This window comes from Eublepharis macularius, chromosome 4 (genome assembly GCF_028583425.1).
Source record: "Eublepharis macularius isolate TG4126 chromosome 4, MPM_Emac_v1.0, whole genome shotgun sequence".
Classification (NCBI taxonomy): domain Eukaryota; kingdom Metazoa; phylum Chordata; class Lepidosauria; order Squamata; family Eublepharidae; genus Eublepharis; species Eublepharis macularius.
Window position 1 is genome coordinate 161000529 of NC_072793.1, and position 24127 is coordinate 161024655.

Below are 24127 nucleotides of genomic sequence, written 5' to 3' on the forward strand. Positions count from 1 at the left end.
TCTGACCTGAGAGACTCCTTTGACTTTAGTACAATCCCATTTGCTATAACATTAGTGACCTCTTCCGTAACAGGAGCTCTCATATGGAACGCTGATAGCCATGGAGTGGCGACACCTGCTGGCAGCTTCCAAATGTTGCAGGAATATGGTTACACCTGATCTGAGATAAAGGCATTCTCCGCTTTGTTGAACCTGTGAGCACTTTTCACATTTTGAGAACATGTATTGGGAACCACAACAAAATTTCAGATGGCATTGAGGGGAGGAAATTATTTTGGCAGATTTGGCTGCCATTTTTAATGTGTGCTTTTTAAAATATTGCTAAATTTCTGTTACGTTATTCTGCATCATTGCAAGCTGTTTGTTACATTGCGTCTAATGAGATAAGGCAGGATACAATTATTTTAACTAAGCAAATAAATGGATAAAATGGCTGCTATGGGTGCTTTGCCCACCCTCAAAATGTTGGAACATTCCACACAACGTTGGAGGTTCCAAGCCAAAACATCCTCTGAGAAAGGTACATGTTTCCACATAGATGCCTCCTGAGGTCTCCCAAAGGGCCTCCCGCTTCAGTAAAAGGGATGAAAGCCAGAACATTTTTCTGATGGGGAGGTGAGGGCCAGGAAACACTGGTTTGCACCCTGACATCCTCAGACACCACACTGGGGAACACTGACCTATATTGACATCTATGTATTAGATAGAGAGAGGAGGGGAAGGCCTAGCTTCATAATCTCGCCTCTTGGAGTTATAAAATTCCAAACATAGGCACTAACCAACTGAAAGCATTCAGGGCTCTGCTGTCCAGTGGTGCCAGATGTCTCCCCACCCATGTAGAATACAGCAGCCCAGCCAAACCAGCAGCAACCATAGTTGCAGGAGCAGCTGCGAGAACCTATATCCTTTCAAGAGCCTCATGCACCTCGCAAGAGGGAACAGAGGTTTTTGGATCATGTACAGCTTGCTATGCATTATTTAATGAAGATGGGCGATAGCTGGAGAGTCTAGGTAGCTGGTTTACCCTCTCCCCTCCAGATCTGAGCATTGGAAGGGAGGGGAAGGGATTTCCAATAGTTCCTGGACTGGTAGCACTGCCACATCTGTCTTCAGTATTCAGTACAGAAGGCCAAACAAGAGCCTGGTAGCTGCTGTTCCTCCTCTTTTGCCACTGTGGCACACAAGGGGACACTCAGGGTCTCTCTACACAAGACATCTGACACAAGGACACTCAAGTGGAGGGAGACTCGATGTTAGCCGGGAAGCGTAGTTTAAAAAGACAGAGCCGGAGATCACTCCTCAGAGGGTTTGGTAATTTCATCTTTGCCTCCAGTAAGAGGAGGTGAAATTGACAGAGCCTCCATGAAGGCAAAGATGAAATTAACAAACCCTCTGAGGAACAATCTCCAGCTCTGTCTTTTTAAACTACGCTTCCCAGCTAACATCGAGTCTCCCTTGTGTCAGATGTCTCGTGTAGAGAGACTCTTAGAGGACAGGGCATGATCTAAGCAGGCTGTAAGAATCTCATCAGATTCCCAGTGGCCAGCCTCAAACTATTCTGTGCTGACTGGAAACTGTCTATTCTCAGTGGTATGGATGGGCAATGTTTGGCAATGACATTCCAGTCTTGGTCGTACTGTACTTCTGAGAGAAACAGGGGCCATTTCCACATGGGTGATCTGTCCTAGGTTCAATGCTGTTGGGAAGCAGAGTTTTCCCCCTGTTTCTCAGAACCTCGTGGTGCTTTTGTATACCTCCCGGGGTTCCCCTGGGCTTTTCTCCAGTCCTTCTCAAACCTCCTTTTCTGCTAAGTTTGGAAAAAGTTTGCAGTAAAGCTGAGTTGGCTGCTGTGTGAGTGGGAAAGTTTGGATTTGCCAGTCCACATGGCAGCCATTTTCCTTGCCCCTGCAGGGCCCATTTCCTCCTACCACCGCTGAGGGGCTTCTTTTTTTTTTAAAAAAAATGGCAGTTTCTCATTGCTATGGTGGATCTGCTATTACAACAATAAATATTATAAAAATTTTGATATGAAATGGCTGATTTAAAAATGGGGAAAGCTCCAGTAACTTGGGGGAGGAGGATTATCATGGGGTGAGGAAACCAGCCGTATGGAGGAAGCTCCGTTACCATTGCACATTATCAGCAGCTGCAACAGGGAAACCAAACAAGCCTGTTCCCGTGTGGAAACCGCCAGAGTAACAAATTCCCTCCCCCACTCGACTCCCTTATGACTCCAAAACATTATGTTTGCAAGGAAACAACAATATATAATGTTATGGCCTTGGTGTATTTTACAAACAGACAGACTCACAAACACATGGGCTCAGACAGAGACACATCCTAGCACATAGGAGTCTCGGGTCCATAGATCATTACTTGATGTCCTTCTTACACAATTCACTGGGAGGACCAGCCCAAGGCTTCCCGATCCAAAGCCAACATCCTGCACCTGGAACGGATCCATCTCATCCAGTAACTGACTTTCTTTATCCTGGGATGGAACCAGCCCACTCACTCCAGTTGTTTGGAGGAGTCACCTTTTCAGCCCATCATCTGCTTGTCTGCTGTTCGAAGAGACCTCTGGCAAGCCAGATGGTCCTTCTTCTTCACTTGATCCGTTGGACAGTGTTGCTCCTTTTCCCGTTTCCTCGATGAGCGGCTCCTTCTTTCCATGGATCAATATTTCTTCTTCAGCTGTTCTCTTGGATAAGCTCAGCAAATTGGCAGGTTCCCTTTCCTTTCCATTTCTCCCATTGGACAGTTTCCATTCCCCACTGGACGGTAATCCCTTTGACCTCTGAGAATATTCTATCCCCAGTGCCCAGGGATTATTAGATATCCCTTTGCCTGCAGTTTCCCCAGGGGATATTGTCCTTCCTACCAATGATGTTTCTTCCTCCCTTTTCTTACTATCAGACACCTCTTCTTCTGCACCAGTCCTACTGGATGACGTTCTCCTAGATCGTTTCTCATTAGACAATCCTTTTGGCCTGTTAGCAGTTCTTCTTGCCAAACTGGATGGTCCTTCCTCTGCATTTCTCCACCCTTCTAATCTCCTTATCCTAAGCAACGGTCCTTCTTTCCCTCGTCTCCCAGTGGATGACCCTGGTCCTGAGCTGGGTGACCCAGTCTCCCCCAGTGCCAGCACCACTTCTCTGCGGCAATGTTGATCTCCAACAATGTTGATGACCGAGATCCAGCTTTCTCCCCGTCCAGAAACCATCTTGAAGGTTTTTCCATCACAATCAATGAAGATAGTGGCATTCGCCCGGTGCCGTAGGGATAAAGCATTAAACTCCTGCAGAGCTCGCTTGAGACAGGCCCGGAGATCAGCTGTACATCCTTTCATGCCCTCTATTTCCTTCCACACTTTTAGCAAGTTTTCTGAGGTGAGTGGCATTGAACGGCTGCGCAACCTATCTAAATACACGTCTACACAGGAAACTCGAACCTGGTACCGAGGTTGCCTGTCAGAAAAGACAATGTGGATGCGGCACTTTCCCTTGCCAGAAATAAAGTCCAAGCAGGAACTGCCACATTCAATGGTTAGTTCAGCATTAGACTTCACTGAAGGTGGTTCCTTCTCAATCTCTCTTATGGCAACATCTAAGCAGGAACAGAGTTCCTTGGTGGCCTCATCCCACCTGGCCAGTTCCTGCCTCACCTTCTCCAAACTCCCAGTGGTCAACGGGGCTGGGCAGAGAGACAACCTGTCCAAGTACACGTCCAAATTGGAGACTTCAATATTATAGCGGGTTTTTCTCTTTAACCAAGAAACAATGATCTTGTTCTCACCCTCGCCAGAGACAAATTCCATCTTCTTCCTCCCTCCCACTTGAACTGTCAGGGTGGCATTGTCTCGGAGGCACCGTGGCTCACGAGGGAACTCTCGGAGAGCGTGGTCTAAGCAGACTCTGATCATCTCGTCAGAATCCCGGCGGCCAGACTCCAAACTCTTCTGCACTGACTGTAAGCTGTCTATACTCAGGGGTACTGGAGGGTTGTCTTTGGGGATGCAGGCACCCATACGAAGAAGGATCCAGTTCTATGGAGGCAGTGCCGATCATGACTTCCCATGCAGTGAAAAAAAGTGGTCCTTGATGACCTGGAGAAGAAAACAGGCAGCTTGGGATGGGAATGTTCACTGCATAGATGTGCAAGCCAAAGGGGCAATTTTACTGCAGAGCTTGTGGTGTTTAATTCCCCAAGAAGATAGTAGGGCCTTAAGAGATGTCAGTGGAATGGATCCTGCAACTCTGCTCAGTAAAGGTTGAAGCCTTCCTCCAACTTAAGTGGACGTTCTGGAAGTTTAGCTGAGGGCTGCAACTACCCTAACAGCAATAGGACTGGATTTTTTTTTTGTTATCAAGTCACAGCCGACTTATGGTGACCCCCATAGAGTTTTAAGGCAAGAGATGAACAAAGGAAGTTTGCAATTGCCTACCTCTGCATAGTAACGCTAGACTTCCTTGGTGGTCTCCGACCCAAGTACTCACCAGGGCTACCCCTTCTTAGCTTCCAAGATCTGATGAGATCAGGCTAGCCTGGGCTATCCATATCAGGGAAAATAAACATATCTCTATTGTTTGATGGTAAGTGGGGACTATGCAAAATGCATGTGTTGGGAGCCTCATAGGAGAGTTATAACCATTGGACTTGGAAGCGTGTATCTCTGTTTAAGAATGCACTGTCAATCTTCTGAAAAAGCAGCAAGTTCTAAAAATTTGAGCAGAAAGAGAACAAGACACAACTAGAGATCCTCTGGGGAGCAGAAATGCTGAATACAGAAGAACCAGGTAGAAATATATAGTCAAGTAGATGGGTCATGTGGTAGAGCAAGCCAGAACCTATAATTAAGCTTGGGTCACTCTATATTTTTCCACCTATTTTCTACCTACCTATCTATTGCTGTGCCCTGATCTGGATAGACCCGGTGAGCCTAATCTCATCAGATCTCAGAAGCTAAGCAGGGTCGGCCTTGGTTAGTAATTGGATGGGAGACTTCCAACGAAGACCAGTATTGCAGAGGCAGGCAATGGCAAAACCACCTCTGTTAGTCTCTTGCCATAAAACCCCCACCAGGGGTCATCGTAAGTTTAACTCTGACTTGAAGGCAATCCAACCACCAGCATCTATTGCTGTATGGGACACCGACTGCACCTCGACCAAATGTTCCTGTTGTTACCTCTCACCACCCCGTGTGCCTATGCTACAACTCAAGTATCTGCTGTATTCTTGGGAGTGAACTACTATCTAAGCTCTAATACTGAATGCATTATCTAGTCAGGTAGTTTTGTAATTTTTAATGCTACATGATCTGCTAAGACTGTATTGGATTTTTAAACTATTTTATTCTATAATAAAGATTTCTATAATAAAGATTTCTATATTTCAGTAGGGCAGGGTCTCTCTAGATATGCAGGTTTTTACAGCGTTGGGTCAGACCCAACTTGGGTTCCCACAGCCACACTGCAGCTGTGAGGAATGGCTGTTTAAAAAATAAAGGAGAGCTCAAACAGCCTCAGAATGCCACCGGGGGTGGGGGGGTGGGGGAGGAAGGGCTCCTACCTCCCCCCTCCCCCAAGCCATCTGCCAGTGTCAAACTAGCACAGGGTGAGGGTATTTCCCTGGTTTTACTACTCCACGTGCACAGAATACTCCATGTGGAAGAGCAAAAACATAGGGAACCACTCTCCCATGCTCTCCGTTTTGGAAACGGCTTGAAGGGTGAGGCAGGAGCCCTTCCTCTACCATAGTAATATTCTGAGGCCATTTGGGCCACTTTTATTTTTTAACAGCCACATCCACGGCTGCTGTATGGCTGCAGGAAGCCAAATTGAGTCTGGGGAGAGCTGTTTATTGAGATAAGATCTCAACAATCCCCAGGGAGTACACTGGTTGTCCATCCTCTTGCCCCTTGATGTCCTGATTGGCTGAAATGTTATAGTGATGATAATATACAGATTAATTTAAATTAAACCATTTCACCAATTAAAAGTCATATGATTAATTAAATTAAAAATCATGAATTGACTGACTGTCTTAATCATAATACAGCCTTCACTATATATTCTTGAAGGGATGAGAAAAATGAAGTCTAGGTCTGACACTGCATTGGGATTGCCAACTGATCAGAAAAATTCTTGACCTGCTCCTGTGCCCTCACTAGCTTGATATGCATGAATCACAAGGTAACGTTGGTAGAAGGCATGGGGATGAGGAAACAACTGTGAATATCTGCAGATCATGTGGTTATTATAGGCACAGAAACATGGGTCAACAAAAGAGTTGTCAACAGTGTATGATAGGATTTCACTTCTGTATTCCATATTAATTAATTCGGAAGAATTACTACTACCTTACCAGGGCCTGCTGGAGAGCAAAGCAGTTGGCCACGGCCTCAAAAAGGGCTAAAAAGCATTTGTTTAAAAAGACATTTATATTCTCTCTCTTTCATTCTCTCATGCCCTAATTTTGTTTTCATGTATCATGATTTTAAAATGTATATTATGGTTAGGGCTTGGGTTTGTCAACTTCATTTGGGGAAATTCCTGGAGATTTGGGAGCAGAGCCTGGGGGGACATGAACTTTTGTGTGTACATTCGGTTATGAGACTTAGAACCCACATTTCACCTACAAGCATGCAACTGCAGACCTCCCTGTGTGAATGTGTGTCTGATCTCACAAAACAATGAAAGGTACACTCTGTGTTAAATGAACCCACAAGAAAAGTGTAATGTGAATATAACATGGCATGTATGTACCTGGTTTGATAGACACAGGAAAATTAAGGTTAGCCCAAGGATGAAAATTGTATAGGTGTGGGGACTGCAATCAGAAACAAAGGATATTTACTTACCTCTGGATCTGGTTCTTACCATGCACGGGAGTTGGGGAAAGAACCAAAGAAAATGTGTTTTTTATTCTCATTGGTCTCTTTAGCTATGATGTCATAAACCCATCACTGTACATTCCATTCCATCTTGTATTGCATAGAAGAAAATGCTGATAACTAGTAGAGGAGGCAAGAAGGAATGAAGTCAGACAAAGCCAGGTTGTAGAGACATGTGTGCAGCCCTGTCAACAGCTGCTGGGTACAGCACTGCAAACATCTGGCTTCTGCAGTGATGAACCTCAAAAATGTTGGGTCACCACAACTAGAAGACAAGTGCAATTGGGACACAAATCTGTTGAATCTTTAGAAATACTAACTTAATCATTTTTTGGTAATGTTTGGTATGTCACAGTATTTGAATGTGAAATACCCAGGGCTCGAGGGGGAACACACAGGAACGCAGTTCCAGCAGTTCCCCAAAGAGGTTGCATGTCAAGTGGCCCCACCCACCTGATTCTCGGCCATTTTGGGCTCGTTTCAGCCTGGATTGGGGCTGAAACAGCCCGAATCAGGCCTCTGACGGGTGGTGTATCACTCTCCCACTCAGCAGCAACCTGATCCTGACCATTTTGGGCCCCTTTTTGGCCATTTTCAGCCCCTTTTTGCCATTTTGGGCCCAATTTCAGCCCTGAATGGCCAGGATTAGGTCCAAAACAGCCAGGATAGGTGATGTCAGGGGGTGTGGCATATGCAAATCAGTTATACTAATGACACACTTCCAGTGATAGACAAGGGGGGGAGAGGCAGCAGTTTAGCAGCATTTATACTGCTAGAGCTACAGAAACTATGCCCAGTGGTTCCATTTTAAAGGCACAGTAGTATGCATAACCAGGACATGGGACACTCGGCTCACCGAGTGACCTTGGCCCCATTACAACCTCTCAGCATAACCTACCTCACAGGGAAGTTGTTGAAGGGATAGAGCAGAGGACAATGTGATAATCCTCTTTGGTTCACCAAAAGCTACAAACCCTCCTCTTTTGAGGTAGTAGCTACATGGCCCACAGCCCTTCCCATAACATATCCAGCAGAGTGTTCACTGACAGTTCAGTGAGATAAGTGCTATAAATACATTAACTTACAATTTATTGGCATAGGCAGAGTATAAATAATTAGCTTAATCGCTTCCTTCAAGTACTGCTTGCAAACCAGATTTTAATTGGTCCTATCAAAGGTTTTTGGTTTGGGATTTTGCTTTGGACCATGTGATCACCTACAACCTCTGTCAGCTGATTCATTGTTTGCCTCCAAACATCAATGTTTTAAAAGGTTTCTTTTTTAAAATAAGCCATCAATTTGATCATAGAAAGCATATATTTTGATTTCTCTAACCACTCTTCTTTGCTTGGGATGGAGTTTTTCTTCCAGTGTCTGGAATATATGATAGGAGCAGTTCTTGAAGAGAAGATGGAATCTACAAAAAAAATGAATAATAGTTCTGGTATGCAAGCAATCATATAGCCTAAGCCAACTGAAATATTTGCTACTATGGTTTCCCAATATTTTACAGCTCATGAGCATTCCCTTTACATGCCACTGCCACAAAACCAACAGTTATTTGGGGTGTTATAAATTTTAGAAAGTTACAGATACCATTGGTTTGCAATTTTAGTTATATTATCCTGAAAAAAGATTCACTGAAAAAGTTGATCTTCTTGTAAACAAATGATTCCATAAAACTGGATTTACTTGTTGACCTAGATAAGTGTGCCAATTTTTGAAGGGTTTTCCTTCTTACAAATCAAATCTATCAACATATAATGAATGCTGGAAAGAAGCTTTGATTTCCCTTTCTACAGCTTGCTGTTCAAATTTTGTTAGCTCTCGCAAGAGAGTTCCTCTCCTTGATTGTGAGACAAGAAAGCTTCCAGTCTGTAACACTGAAATAAAAAACTATTTGTGCCTGCTTTTTCCAGCACACTTTCATAGACCAACTTATAATATGTGGACAAAGACAACAATAACAACAAAATCATTTACCATGGCATATGGCCTGTTTACATAGAGACAATAATACCCTTCAGCTCTGTTCTGTGTGAAATAAACCTCCCCCACCCCAAAGTCAGCTTCACAAGTGCATTTCTTAAGACTAAACTAAATTTGATGGCACCTTCATGGGTGCCATGAGGAAGCCATCACAATTTTAAAGTGATTTTAAAATACCACTAGGGCTGGATCCTGATCAGGCCTGAGGTACCCAGTTCCTTCCCCCTCACTTTTTCAAGTGCCAAAACAGTGTAGGGAGCGTGCACTTGAAAAGGTGTCAAAGGGGAGAATTCTGTGCTGTGAGCCCTATCAGGAACCTGCACCGAAAACATTTCAAAATCACATTAAAGTGGTGATGGCTTTCCCATGGCCAACACGAGGAAGTCATCACATTTAATTTGTCCCTCAGAATCAGATCCAGCTAAATGGAGATAGTCACCAATAACGGCGGAGGAATAGGGAGGGGCTGTGGCTAGAGTTCTCAACCAAGGGCTGGCAACTCCCAGGAACTTTTGAGGTAGGGCTAGACATCACGTGATGCCATGATATCACTTCCAGTCACATAACCAGAAGTGATTGTTTGTGACACTTGGGGCTTTTTTTCAGTGGGAACACAGTGGAACAGAGTTCCAGCACCTCTTGAAAATACTCGGCAATAACCCGTGAAAATAATATTATTTCAAAGAGTCCCATGTGTTTCTCCCTCATTTCCCTCTTGAGAGTTCCGCCACCTCTTCAAAAAGAGTCCAGTAGCACCTTTAAGACTAACCAATTTTATTGTAGCATAAGCTTTCGAGAATCAAGTTCTCTTCATCAGATGCATGATACAGAGACTGGTCAAATATAGAAGAGGAGGGAGAGAAGGGGAGGGGAGAGAAAAGAGGCAATTAGGGGGGGGAAGGGGAGGGTGCAACCAAAACACCGCCACCTCTTTTCCCAGAAAAAAAAGCCCTGATGACACTCCACCAATCCCTCCAAAATCTATGGTAAAATTGTAGAGATATTAGGGGTTGCTGAATGTTGGGGTGATAATGTCACTTCCAGTGAAGCAACCAACGTTGCTATGATGTCACTTACCTCACACACACAATTTGTCCTGCTGCTGCACCAGGCAGCAGAGGCAGGGAGCAGGAGACCTGTCCCCCCCAGGCATAGCTCAGTGGTAGAGCATCTGCTTTGTGTGTAGAAAGTCCCAGGTTCAGACTTCAGCTCCTGCATTTTAAAGGTAGTAGGTGGTGTGAAAGACCTGCTTCTGTGACCATAGGAAGCTGCTGCCAGTCGGAGTAGACAATTCTGATCTTGATGAACCAACAGTGACTCAGTATAAAGCAGCTTCATGTGGTCATCATACATTCAGGAGGACGCCGCAGCTGTTGCCCCATCTCAGTGAGTGATCTAGGGCTACTACCAAACACCCCTTCTTTGGGAATTGGGAGATGCCTCAGCACCTTCAATTACATCTGGCTGCCTTTTGTCCACTGAACATACTTTTGCTTTCAGATTGCAAAAAGGAAGATGGGGAAACCAACCTGCCTCTTTGTTCAGGTGCCATGGAGATGAGGCAGTGTAAACAGAAATGGAGGATTGTTTAACACAAACTGTCGAGTAACAGCCTTCAGGCAATGCAAACATTGGCCCTTCCGCCTTGAGCTCCTTTCTCCCTCTTCACCAAATTCTAGACGCATCCAAGTATTGTTGGGGAAGGTAAGCAGGTATATAATGGGCATAAAATTTAGGGGTGCTGCCAGACAGCCACCATGTTACTTTGCAAGCTAATGTAACAGAGCAATTTGAGTGCTGGGCTAGGGAGACCTGGGTTTACTCTGTTACATGTATGTGACCTGACCTAAGAGAAGGCAAGAATCAGGTGTGCTCCCCCAGCCTCCTTGAAAGGGAAAAGGACTCTTAGCTCAGAGGCTATCAGTGGGGTGAGGGGTGTTGCTTATGTCTTCTTGTTAAAGACTGGTTTTGAGGATCAGGGGCTGCGGTTAAAAGAGGAAGGATGGGATCACTGAACCAAGCCCAACAGCACCTACCAGAGTTTCTTCCCTCCCTGCTCTGCTGGTCAAGGGTGTGGCTGAACGTTCCACCATCCCAATAGAACAAACCTAGCAAGTGTTTATTCAAATGACAGGTGCCCAATTCAGAGGCAAACAAGATGTGATTGTAGAAGAAGGGAGCTTTATCTCCTGAATGCTTCTACTCTGAAAATCTTGTTGATCTCTAAGGTGCCACTGGACTCAAATCCTGCTGTTCTACTGCATACCAACACAGCTACCTACCTGAAACTATCATAAGAAACAAGGATCTGTCTCACAAATAGGAAGTGCGGGGAGACAAGGTAAGGCTGGAAATATGATTGCATTCATTTGACTAATTGATTGATTAAAGTACTAATACCCCAACAACCTCTTATCTCAATGGCAAAAGAGGCTTATTTATTTATGTAGGGAATTTTTGTGCCACCTCTACAGATGCCTGCATATTTGGAAAGAATACAGAATCTTTCTCTTTTCTCTGCTGTTCCTTCTCTTTAAAAGAAAAGAAAGCCTGTGGCAAGATTTTACTGCAAGATTTCAGTTTAGATACCATATTCTCACCCGCCCCCGGAATGACCACGGCCACGCACCTTGCTGACTGTCACTTATGAAGGCTCATGTGGTATAATGGAGGTGGGACCTGGATTCAAATTCCTTCTCAACCAGAGTTTGCCCATCTCTTCCTCTGAACTCCTTGGGTAGATAAAATTACAGATAGTTCTGAGATATTTTAGATAGAAATGTAAACACTTCAGCAGATACTCAAGAAATCACCAGGCCTTTTTCTGTACGGTTGACCATCAACTAATGGCCGTCGTCACACGGGCATCTGTTCCGTTAAATTTACAGCATATAGCGTCATCGCTGATATCGGCACAGTAACGTTTCTTTGGGTCACCTCGCGTTTCTTCACGCTCCCAGCTGTCCACACCTAAGCGCTCTGTTCCATTCTCTCTAATGGGCGCAGAAACAGCTCCTCCCCCCCTTTTTTTAAAAAAAAATTGGCATTTAATTCCGCTATAATGGAATAACATTAGCTTCCTAATCTACTGCTGTTTCCTGAATAATCTGAAATCCGTGTGCTCAACTGAAGTTGTTGTCAGCTGGATGAGGCTGCAGTCTTCCGCGCCTAAGATCCTCGCGGTAACGCAAAACTGAAAGCGGAAGTCGGATAGAACGGTTGCAGAGTTTAAAATTTTCCCACGCAAAAAAAATAAAGGCATTATATTGCTATAACATCGTAATTTTAAAAAAAACGGAGAATGACTGAACACGGCCATTTTTAGCGAGGTGTGGTTTTGGGTTAAAATAAAAACTTCTCTAATGGCAATTCAGTCATTTTTACTTGTTTTCTTCAGCAGAAAATTTTCATTGTGTGATGTCGTTATAGCGATATAAGGACATTATTACAAAAAAAAGGGGGGGAATCGTGGGAGAAATGGATTCTGGGATTGAGGAGAGAAAAGGCGCAAAATATCGTGACTACCAAGCACAAAGCAGAAGAGAGAAAATCGCATCAGTGTTGGAATAAGGTGGGTGTTTGCCAGGAAATTGCTCCATTTTCGTGCTAAATAGAAGCCCGTGTGACAACAGCCATGGTAACTCCACAATATATTGGATGCTTTAGCTATACCTCCCTCTGATTTTCAATGGCCATAACTTCTCCCATTTCCTTTCTTCAAGGCAGCCATCTGAAAACAATATCATGCAAGAACCATGTGCACACTTGCATCACTGTCAATGCTTGTCTTGCTTTCGGGGACATTTCTATCTTGGACAATCATGCAGCACTCTTCAAACAAACTGGCCCTGTATGGTGCCAACCAACTTTCTGATCCTGGCGAGCCAAAAGGGAATCACTTCAACTGGCTAAGCTCTTTATTTGATTCTTTCTTCCTGTTCCAAACAGAGGAATTAGGCCTTCATGGCCTTTTGAAAACTCGGAAGCACTTGCAGAAGAAAGGACAGTTGTCAGAATTGCTTGACAAATGCTTGGTATATGTCATGGAGGCTTTGGATCATGAACCTCACAGCCTGTGGGAGAATGCCAGATTAACCCTTCACTGTGAAGGGACCTTGCTGGTATTTGTCTCTGGGAAAGGGGAGAATGAGATAGCGATGTATGAATTTGAAGGCAAAATCTATTACAAAACCAAGATATCTTCTTGGCTAGCCTACCTCATGAGGGTCTTCAGGAGAAACCAATGATAGGACAAAGGCATGCTTGTGTGTCTTTACATATGAGCTGTTCACCCCAGCAATTTCTTCAGAGCTGGAGATGCAGAATGTACATGTCAGATTTACATACATATCTGATACCATCTCCTTGTGGGGGGTGGGATGGGATTTTCTCACAACCTCGCCATAAAATCATTGCATTTCACTGTACTAAGTTTTGAGACTCAAACTGAAACCACAAACATTTAAAATGTAATTCGCTTTCCTATCTTAATTTTGACTGTACATATTTATGTATACTTTGTTCTAGCCTGATTACTTTCTTAAGAACGTTGGAGCAAGTTTCTTTTTGCCAGTTACATTCATATAGTTAAGATGGTTTTACAAAAATTTTGGCATTCCCTAACAGGGTTGACAAGCTGTGCCTGGCAACCAGCAGCGGGTGCGGGGGGGGGCGGAGGTGTCCGTGGGTGATGATATGGGAGGGCTGTGATGATGGGTAAGGCATCACTTTTTGTGAACTGAGCTCTCTGGGGCTACCTGTCAGGGCTCAGAGGAAAATCTGCCCGTGTTCTGCCTTCATTTGGAAACAGTGCTGGGCTCTGATTGAGCCATGAATAGGACTTCCTAATTAAGATGGCAGGGGTTGGATTTGGTCTGCCCGGTAAATTTGCTATGTGCTTGCAGAGATTCTTACAATCAATGTGGCATTGGAGTTGTGTTAAGAGGAGGGACATACAGTGGAGGAGCGTTAGTGAAGAGAAACAAGGAAAGATAAGAAATCATGGTTATCCTCTACACAATCTCCATCCCATTTGTGGGGATTTGAAGGTCAAAGGTTCTCAGACCCCTTACTTCACCCTTGATGATGTTTTAAAGGAGTATAAAAAATGAGATCTTTCTGGTGTGTGATGTGTGCAACATAAAACCAATGAGCCAGAGATGCACCAGGAAATTGCTATTTCATTTTATGAGAGTGGCTTCTGAAACTGTGAACCAAATACAGGAAACCAAGTTATAACAGCACCCTCCCTCTGAAAAGCTCATGCGTTTTGTTTCAGTTCTCATTGGGCAGTGGCAGCAGCAGGCATTATTATTGTTGTTGTTATTGTTAAAAAGGTAAAAGTGTGCAAGCACCAAGTCATTACTGACCCATGGGGGGACGGCACCTCATGACATTTTCTTGGCAGACTTTTAAGGGGTGGTTTGCCATTGCCTTCCCCAGTCATCTACACTTTACCTGCAGGAAACTGGGTACGCATTTTACCGACCTTGGAAGAATGAAAGGCTGAGTCAACCTTGAGCTGGCTACCTGAATCTGGCTTCCACCAGGATCGAACTCAGGTCGTGAGCAGAGCTTGGGCTGCAGTACTGCAGCTTACCACTCTGCGCATTGTTATTGTTTATTATTATTATTATTATTATTATTATTAATTGGCGTAATAGGAAAAAATGTGAACATGAGACAGGATTGTTTTTAATGTCACTGCGCTGAACTGGTTGGCATGCTCTCCTACTTGGGAGCCGTCCTGCTGCCACCACTCTCCTTCCACATTTCCAGCTAGTTTCCTGCTATAGTGTATGCCTGTCAACCCTTTGAAAAGAACAGCGTGTGACTGTGCAGCCAACACTCACTTGATGCCTTCCCCAAGCATTCTTTGTGGTCCATAAACACCAGACTCCATTATTGTGTATTCTCATACTTGGTGGGTTAATGATTTAGAGGGAGGACAATACATGACACAACACACAGGGACAAAGGGACAGCATATTTCAGAGACACGGCCCAGTGTGGGCCACATGACCCTCCAGAGCTCACCATTCTCCTGATCCAATAGGAAGAATTTAACAAATCAAAGAAATGGTGAAGTTTTCACACGAGGCTGGAAAGATCAGTACTGCAGGCAAGAAGGCCAGGTTCCCAGCTTGGGTATAGACTGAAAGATTCTAGTTGGGTCCTCAGTCACAATATCTGCCAAACACCATCTCCCCGAGAGGTTTTGGCCCTGCATCAGTTATGACAGGGCCAAAAGAGGCTTCTATCAATCTCCTGTCCTCTGTTTCATCCTCACAACAACTCTGTAAGACAGGTAAGTCTCAAACAGTGTCTGACCAACGTTCACCCAGCAAGCTTCGGTGGCTGAGGTGGGATTCAAACCTGGGCCCCCTAGATCCTATTCAGACTCCCTGATCTGTGTCAGGATGGTCTGATTCCCTTCAGCTAGAAAGGGGATTCTGAACCCCCAAAAGAAAAAAAATCCTCTGTCAATGGCTGAGATACATTGAAATTACTTGCTTGTGTCCCACACAGACACAGCAATTGTGTGGGGTGGGAGAATAATCAAAAGCCCTCTCCTATCTGATCCTCGATGCCTTGACTCAGCTTCTGGTTTTTCCCCACCTGTCCAGAAACCCGTTGCTGTTTCCTAGGGAATGAAATTTCCAGGGCTCAGACAACCTTGCCACCAGCTGGGAGCCAGCTTCTAATCCACCTTGCCCCAGGAAACACTGCTGTCTCCTACTTGTACTGAGGGTAGAAATACATATTACTGAGTACCTAGGGATGCTCACGTGAACTTCATTTCATGTGTCCCCCTCCAACTTTCCATGCACTCACTCACACAGTCACACTTTAATTTGCTCCATATGAATACATTCACACGTTCAATATCAGTTCCTCAACTGCTAAAAATATCCCAGTTTTCCCCACATCTGTTCACTGAAATGCAGATCTTGACACTTTCTCACACCTTAAAGAAATGCAAATTGGCAATCAAAGGATTCTACAGTACTTGTTCTCACAGCAAAACCAGAGCTGAACTGAAGCTTTGCCCTCCAGAATCACTTGCAGATACAATCACACGAAGGGAGCTCCCGTGAAAGTGGCATTCATGTGCACTCAAGCAAGAACCGCCTGCACGTGAATTGAGGACTACAAATACAATCCTGCACTTGAGCATCCTTAGATACTTTAGCAACGTTTATTTCCACCCTGAGACACAGCAACATTTTCGAGGAGGGAGATCAGAAGCCAAATTCTTGCTGATCGCTCAATCAAAATCCAACGGGAAGCTGCTGAATTGGAATTCATATGTAAATTTGACTCCTTCAGACTTGGATTGAATAGACACTATGAATGGTTATTTCATTATCTGATTTCATCAGAAGCAAACTGATCCCATTAACAGAAGCAAACTGATTTGCATCTACTCCCCTCACCACCTACATATATCTAGCCATTCTTCATACCCTCCATGCACGTGACAAAGAGAACTGTAGTTCTCGAAAGCTTATGCTACAGTAAAGTTGGTTAGTCTTAAAGGTACTACTGGACTCTTTACTATTTCAATCAGATGAGTGTCAGCTTCTGAACAATCCTGCTTGGCAGATGGGCACTGTGTTCTAACACAACTGAACAAAACTGTTTGGCTTGTCTTATTGTGAACGTCAAACATAGTAAGTTCAGCTACTGAACAGACTTGCTGTGGATTTCACAGCATCCCTAAAGATATGTAGGCTGTCATGACTGTCACCTGCTGGGACCAGGAGACCCCATTCCTTCCCAGGCTACATTCCATCTGCTCCCCAGGGTCTCAGTTGGCAAGCTAGCAGAGATCAAATAAGGTAGAAGTGTTATCTTGGAAGGCAGGTGAGTTCACAAGCAGCTGACTTCATAACTTTGTAACTGGTAACATAATGAGTGTGTAAGAGGCAGAGGAGAAGACAGGATGTATTGTCGAAGGCTTTCACGGCCGGAGAACGATGGTTGTTGTGGGTTTTCCGGGCTGTATTGCCGTGGTCTTGGCATTGTAGTTCCTGACGTTTCGCCAGCAGCTGTGGCTGGCATCTTCAGAGGTGTAGCACCAAAAGACAGAGATCTCTCAGTGTCACAGTGTGGAGACCACACTGTGTCACAGTGTCCACACTGTGACACTGAGAGATCTCTGTCTTTTGGTGCTACACCTCTGAAGATGCCAGCCACAGCTGCTGGCGAAACGTCAGGAACTACAATGCCAAGACCACGGCAATACAGCCCGGAAAACCCACAACAACCATAGAAGACAGGATTTTTACCCCAAAGGCCTGTTTCTCACGTTGAGCCACCTGAACAGATTCAAAGACTATATAGGATCTCATTGATGTTTTCTGCAGAAATAGTAGTTACAATGATGTCCTTCTCTGGCACCATGTCACAACAAAGAAAGGGGAAGCTCCCTGGTGATGCAGTCTATGAAGATGGAAAAATGATATATGCAAATCTTTTAAACAAGGTCTTTTAAACTGATGCATGGTCCAAGGCAAAAATGCAGGGGTCACTGGGGCAGCTGCGGGGAGTAGTTGTGAATTTCCTGCATTGTGCTGGGGGTTGGACTAGATGACCCTAGAGGTCCCTTCCAACTCTATGATTCTAAGCAAAAATAATCAGTTGAGTGGCACAGTTGAGAATGGAAAGAGCAGGTTTCAAGGCAGAAGTAGGAAGACCAGAAAGTAAGACATAACTGAGTTATAACTTAGAAATAAATGAATACATGATAGATTTTTGCTCTATCTTTTTATTTCGTATTAATTTATATTGTCCCATCAGTGTTCATGGCACTTTGCATAGCAGTACAATCAAATCAGGAGAGCTTGCAATCTAATAGCCAGGGAGATAATTGGGGAAAGGGGAATTGATCAAGGCACAAAAGTAACAACAAATGGATGTGACCAAATGCAGTCACACATGTTGAGGGTTCATTTTGGCTGGAAAGGATTACTAAAGGATTAAAGAAAATGCTTCATGGAGATGGTAAATTTTGAGGAGTGATTTAAAAGGCGGAGGAGAAACAGGACCAAATAGGAGTTCAAGTAGGAAATTACAGGGGTCAGAGGTAGTAAAGGAGACAAAGTCGAATGGGAATTAAAATCTAATTTTCTTCTATGGACAACAAACCATACATGTTGGTTTGTTTGATGATTCCCCTCACCAAACCTTAACATGTAAAGTTACCAGTCACAGAGTTTGGGAGATAGTGGATAAGCACCAGACTGGTTTTCTCTGAGAGATGAGATGGATGCAACCAATTAGAACAGAGTTATTCCAAGCCTGTATGATTTATGTCCCTTCCAATGGACCTGTTAAAAGAGAGGAACTCAGTGTCTGCCAGTATCATTACACTCTTCTGAGTTGCAGCAAGTCGTATTTGTCATGATGCTAAATTTTCCAAATGGTCCCATATTTGTTTCTTTCCTTGTAATAGTGTTGCACAGATGGCGAGTCACTGCAGTGGTGCAACCAGTTTTCCTTAAACCTGGGTGGGAAAAGAAAACAGTGTAAAATGGGAGTCAGTGGGGAGGGGGGGTGGAGATAGCAATTTCATGGAAAAGAATGTGGATTAAGCAAATGTGGGACAGGGCAATGAAGGGGACATTTCCCTAGGCCCCATACATGGGAATCATCAAACAAACAAAAAAAACACTTCAACTATGGAGCAGTAATACTATCATGCTACAAATTAAGAAAGCTGAACACAGCTTAGAAACACAAACTGTAGTTGATCATTGATAGAGCAGCCATTAGACTTTATGTTTTAGAAGCGTAACCAATTATTCCAACAATTTAGTAACCAAAATAATATGCCCCCACACTGAGGTGGAAAAAGGTTAAGACAGAGAACCTTTAATTGGATCTGCTCCAATTAGTTCTAACAAGAAATAACAGAACACCACCCCAAATTTAAGACAAGCTTTCTCATTTCTCCTGGACTAGATAGACCCCACCAAGTCCAACCTCACCAGCCATCACTGCTTCTGTTATTACTAATAGACTGTCCAGAAAAAAAACAACAGAGGAACTCTCTAAACTTAAGAATGTCTTTTCTAATTTCTTGCCTCAGAAAGCATACCAGTCAACCCAGAAGAAGACCTGGACAGTGCCATCTTGAACACCCATCTAAGTACATGGAAGTAAATAGGCTTCAAAGGAAATAAGTCTGCCTATGAACCTCCATAGGGTTCATCTTCTTCTCAAAATCAGGTATGTGCTTCTGGCAAAGGACTTACTAAATGCAAAGAGGCTAACTCTAATGTGTTAGCAGAATATCTCTTTCCTGCCACTCTAGAAGTCCTTATAAATGGCCTTTGGAAGTTATTGAAAGAATGAAAAATCTCTGCATCAATAGAGGATCCTAAGATTTTCAGAATATCGGAAGAAAATTTGAAATTTCACCATAAACCTATCTGGTGTGGTCTTTGTCATTTTCTGCATTTGTGTAGATATTAAAAACTGGAGACATGTGTGGTTGGAATCACTTGTTATATTCTGTATTAACAGGAGACATTTCCTAGCTTAGCCTGCAAACTCTTTCTCTCATCTACAGTGTTTTTGGAAGAAGGCTTTGCAAGTTGGAAAAAAGGTGAAGAAAAAAAGATTAAGGAGCATGAAAATACCATCCAACACCAAAATTGTTTATGAACTGGCTTATACAGAGGAACATTGCAGACACAATAGAGAAAGGGTTTAAAAGCCAGATATGGGAAAAATCAGTTATTTGAAAGAAATGCTGCAATATATTGTTGCTGTGATTAAGTTCTTTACAGAAAGAGCATTTTGAAACTTACCATTTTTACCTAGCCATTTGTACTCCATTTCATTCAACTTTGAATGAGGAGCTGAAAGGAATAAGGGAAAGGGATATGTCTCATAAATTTCTTCACATAGCTGTGATACTGGTTATGCTAACAGAGAATGAAGTCCATGTAAAAATCATTCCAGAGATTAAACATACACATTACTTTTCTTCTTTTAGTTACACCAGACATTTCTCCCATAGATCAGTTATGTGTCTGTTTTTGTGCTGCCTGAATGCAGAAGTGATGGAGAGATTTTTGTGCTTTGTGCCAAACTGCTCTCATACTGGAGGAACTGGAATGTCCATCAGCATTCTTAACTTAGAAGAGCATTCTTAACATAGAAGAAGCCTGAACTATGAACAACCAAGTTGCGTGCGACATTCCCTGGACAAAACAGTAAGAACCAGGGCGTTTTTTCAGCTGGAACACGGTGGAATGGAGTTCCGGAACCTCTTGAAAATGCTCACATGGCTGGTGGCTCCGCCCCCTGATCTCCAGACAGAGGGGAGTTTAGATTGCCCTCCGCGCACTCGTGGAGGGCAATCTAAACTCCCCTCTGTCTGAAGATCAGGGGGCGGGGCCACCAGCCATGTGACCATTTTCTCTGAGGGCAACCCACTGAGTTCCACCACCTCTTTTCCCAGAAAAAAAACCCTGGTAGGAACAATAATCTTACCCAATGATATTCTAGTTGCTTGTGGCTTACATATCTTCTATTCACAGTATAACCACAGTGCTTCAAGAGAATATTGATTCAAAAAGTACCCCTCCTTTGCACATTGTTGGTGGGAATGCAAGCATGTTACAGAGTTCTGGGAAAAATATTACACCAAATAGCCTTTATTACATCATACACCATTCTCCTAAAACCAGAATTGGTTTTTAGACATCTCGAAAGACCAGTCAATATCACAAATAAGGAAAAATTTATTAACTACTTTTTAGTAGCAGCGTCTACAATAGCCTCATATTGGAGATCACAAATGTTACTAAACCTTAATACCTGGTATAGCAAAATTTGGGACCAAATTATGATGGAAAAAAATAACAGATAAAATATACTTTCAAACGAATCCAATGAGAACAACAGCATTTTATATTAAATGGGAACTCTTTTTGGATTCTCTCTCTAGAAATGATTTTTTGGTCACAAAACTTCCTCAACAAGAAATTTGCAGTTTGGCAATGTTAGGCTTATGGTAACTCAATAAGAATCCAAACAACATAATGTAAGTCGTAGTTTATCAAAATGCCAATGTATAGAGTTTTATCAAAACTTATAAGCTGTAATTGTAGTTATAAGCTGTAATTGTAGATTCTTTATCGTTACTTGCTATTTGCTATATGTTCTGTTATATTTAAAAATGTTGGAAAATTAATAAAAATATTTTTTTAAAAAAATACCCCAAAGATCACCTTGAAAAACCAGTCGCAAACAAGCATGTCACACAGAGAACATGATACACAAACTTCTGTCTCCCGCTATTATTGTGTTTTGAAGTCTAGATAAAAGCAGCGAATGATTCTGAAGAGAAGCTGGTGGTGAAGCAAACTCTTTGGTTTAAAAGCTGAAGATATTTGAAATAGTCTTTATGGTAATATTCTTTGTGCCATAGTTAACAATGGGCAAGCCTCGTTATTTAATGAGCAAATACTGCACCAATCTGCAATCTGGCTGCAAAGGCTCAGGTCTCAAGAAGCCCAGATTGGGGGGAGCACATTCCCCCATGTGAATGTGAGCTCCCAGGGTCTCAGGGTAACGACATCAGCAAAATCTTTCAAACTGGGCTTCATTCCCTTTGTTCACGTGATGACTAACAACTTTGCAAAAAAAATTAAAGAGGCAAAGAAAATGAATGAGCAATTGTTGACTTTGCTTGTTTGCAGGATGGCACCTTCAGAAGGCTTTGCTCAAAAGAGCACAGCTGTCACAGTGAACACAGGAGGAGTGAGAGTCCTGCAGATACAAAGCCAAGTAGAGAGCACAACCACGATCTAGCCTTGAGGGAACCATTAACATGGTTCTAGGTGACCAGAACAGCCAAATCAAGGTAGGGGGCCATCTTCTGAGCTAAGTGAAGTTGATAGAGTGCATTTTTTTTTGTAGCTGCATGATCTTGCTTCTCCAACAATAAAACTCACTCCAGTATTATTCCTTAGCTCTTAACTGGGTCCGTGAAAGCGAGCTGGATCCCATCAAAAGTAGAGAGAACCATGCCTTTCCAGAACGCCACCTTCCCAACCAGCATTACCTCTCTCTTGGGTGGGTTCCATTTCAACTTCTTTACCATTAGCCTTTTAACCACAACAATTAGCCAGCCCATCTTAATCTCCACTGGGCCGGGCCAGCCTAAGAGCCAAGCTGCAAGTGACGAATGACACTTCCCTGGCAAGTAGAACAGACTCACGTGTATTCCTCCCTGTTCACTTACCATTCACTTGCGCTCCACTTGATCAAGTAGAGAGCAAGTGAATGGCAAGTGAACAGGGAGGAATACACGTGAGTCTGTTCACTTGCCAGGAAAATGTCATTCGTCACTTGTAGCTTGGCTCTTAGGGTTTTTGGAGTCCCAGGCAAGCTGTGACTTTGGCACCACCCTTTCCCAATTCAATACAGAGAAGCGGGAGAAGTCATCCCATTGGGCCACAGGACATTTTTTTTCTCCAGGTTGTTGGCTATTTTAGGCCAGGTAGTCCAGTTATCTGACTCTGCCCCTCTAGCTCAGGCACCGTAGGTGATTGCCGAGGGATCAGGACAGCCCTATCATAGGGGCTTCCTGGGTCTTACCTTCAACTTTTGTTGTTTTTGTGTAACATCGGTCCCCTCCACAAGCATAGCAGTAAATAGGGATGCACGGCACACCATCACAATGGTCAAAGCACCACAGACTCTGGGCTGAGAAAAAGAGCGTTGTTACTGAGCAGGACTTTGAGCAGCATTTTGGGGTGTGTTTTTGTCTCCCCTCCCCTTCTACATTCATGCTTGCAATCCATGTGCATATATATTTCACTGGGATTTTTTCAATTCTTTCTGCATACACATTATGTTCATTTTAATTTATTTATTTAATCTATCTATCGTCTGCCTTTCTCACTGAGACTCAAGGCAGATTACACCATGTGAGATTAGTATAGTCAATATCAAGAACATTTCCATAAACAATGCCACAGGGTAAATAGATACAAGTTCACAAAGACATAGCATTTGCATGAATCCAATATAACAGTGGTGAAATCTATGGTTCCTAACTCATTAGCGGAGCATCTGAAACACCCCCCACCCCCCAATACAGCCCTTCTATCCAAATAAAACCCCTTTTTGAATAATTTGGTTTTGCATCGTTTGCAGAAAGCCAGGAGAGTGGGGGCTCTTCTGACTTCCTCAGGCAGGCCGTTCCACCGGGGAGGGGCCACCACAGAGAAAGCCCGTGTACAGGCTGCTGTTGTGGGGAGTGTCCCTCAGGACCTCTGCCTTCCCAACAAGCATCACTTCTGTCCTGTCTGGGTTCAATTTCAATTTGTTCGTTTTCAGCCATTTCACCACAGCTGTCAGGCAGCAATCCAGGATTTCTGCTGAATCTTGTGGGGACCTGGATAGCGAGATATAGAGTTGGGTGTCCTCTTCATATTGATGACATCCAACTCCATAGCTGCGAATGAGTTCTCCTAAAGGCTTTACGTAGAAGTTGAATAACATGGGAGATAAGACTGTGCCCTGCGGAACCCCACAAGATAGTTCCCATTCTGGAGATAGCTGATCTCCGACGGCAGCTCTTTGAGTCTGTTCCATGAGAAATGACTTAAACCAGTCCAAGGCACATCCTTTGATGCCCACTGCTGTCTCTAAACGCCTCAGCAGGATGGCATGGTCTACTGTGTCAAAGGCTGCAAGAGGAGCAATAAGGAGGCGTGGCTTTTGTCTTTGTTCAGATGGAGATCATCTACTAATGCAACAAGCGCAATCTCCGTCCCATGTCCTGGTCTGAACCCAGAGTGGATTGAATCCAGACTTTCCTCCATCACACTGCACATTGAACTGAACGTTTGCCATACAATCCTTCTGTAACTGAGAAAAACATAAAATGTATTTATATAAAATATAATTCATTGCATCATAACTTTCTTTTCTTCTTACAGCAGGCACCTGCAGAAGATAGAGACTGTTGTCTTTGATTTTCCCCTTCCAAGGGCGAACCTCTCCCTGACATCATACCTGGGTATGCACAGTCCACCCTAAGGGCATGATTTCAGGGGAGCTGCAGCAGAAGTTGGGAAAGTCTCCCCTTCATCTAATGCATCTGCGATAGCCCTAGATAGGGCCCACTGTAATATATTACTATACATTGCACTCTTATTTTTTAAAAAAATCGTCGTTTTCTGACATTAATACTTACAAAACCAATTTTTTTTATATATA

The 24127-nt window shown here is 43.5% G+C and overlaps 1 long non-coding RNA gene across 1 annotated transcript; it reads left to right on the plus strand.

Annotated features, from left to right (window-relative positions):
* Positions 1-10506: 10506 nt before the first annotated feature.
* Positions 10507-21753, plus strand: LOC129328940 (uncharacterized). Its single transcript, XR_008596909.1, has 4 exons — positions 10507-10585; positions 11110-11222; positions 18975-19114; positions 21598-21753. It is a non-coding gene; the product is annotated as an uncharacterized LOC129328940 (long non-coding RNA).
* Positions 21754-24127: the final 2374 nt, after the last annotated feature.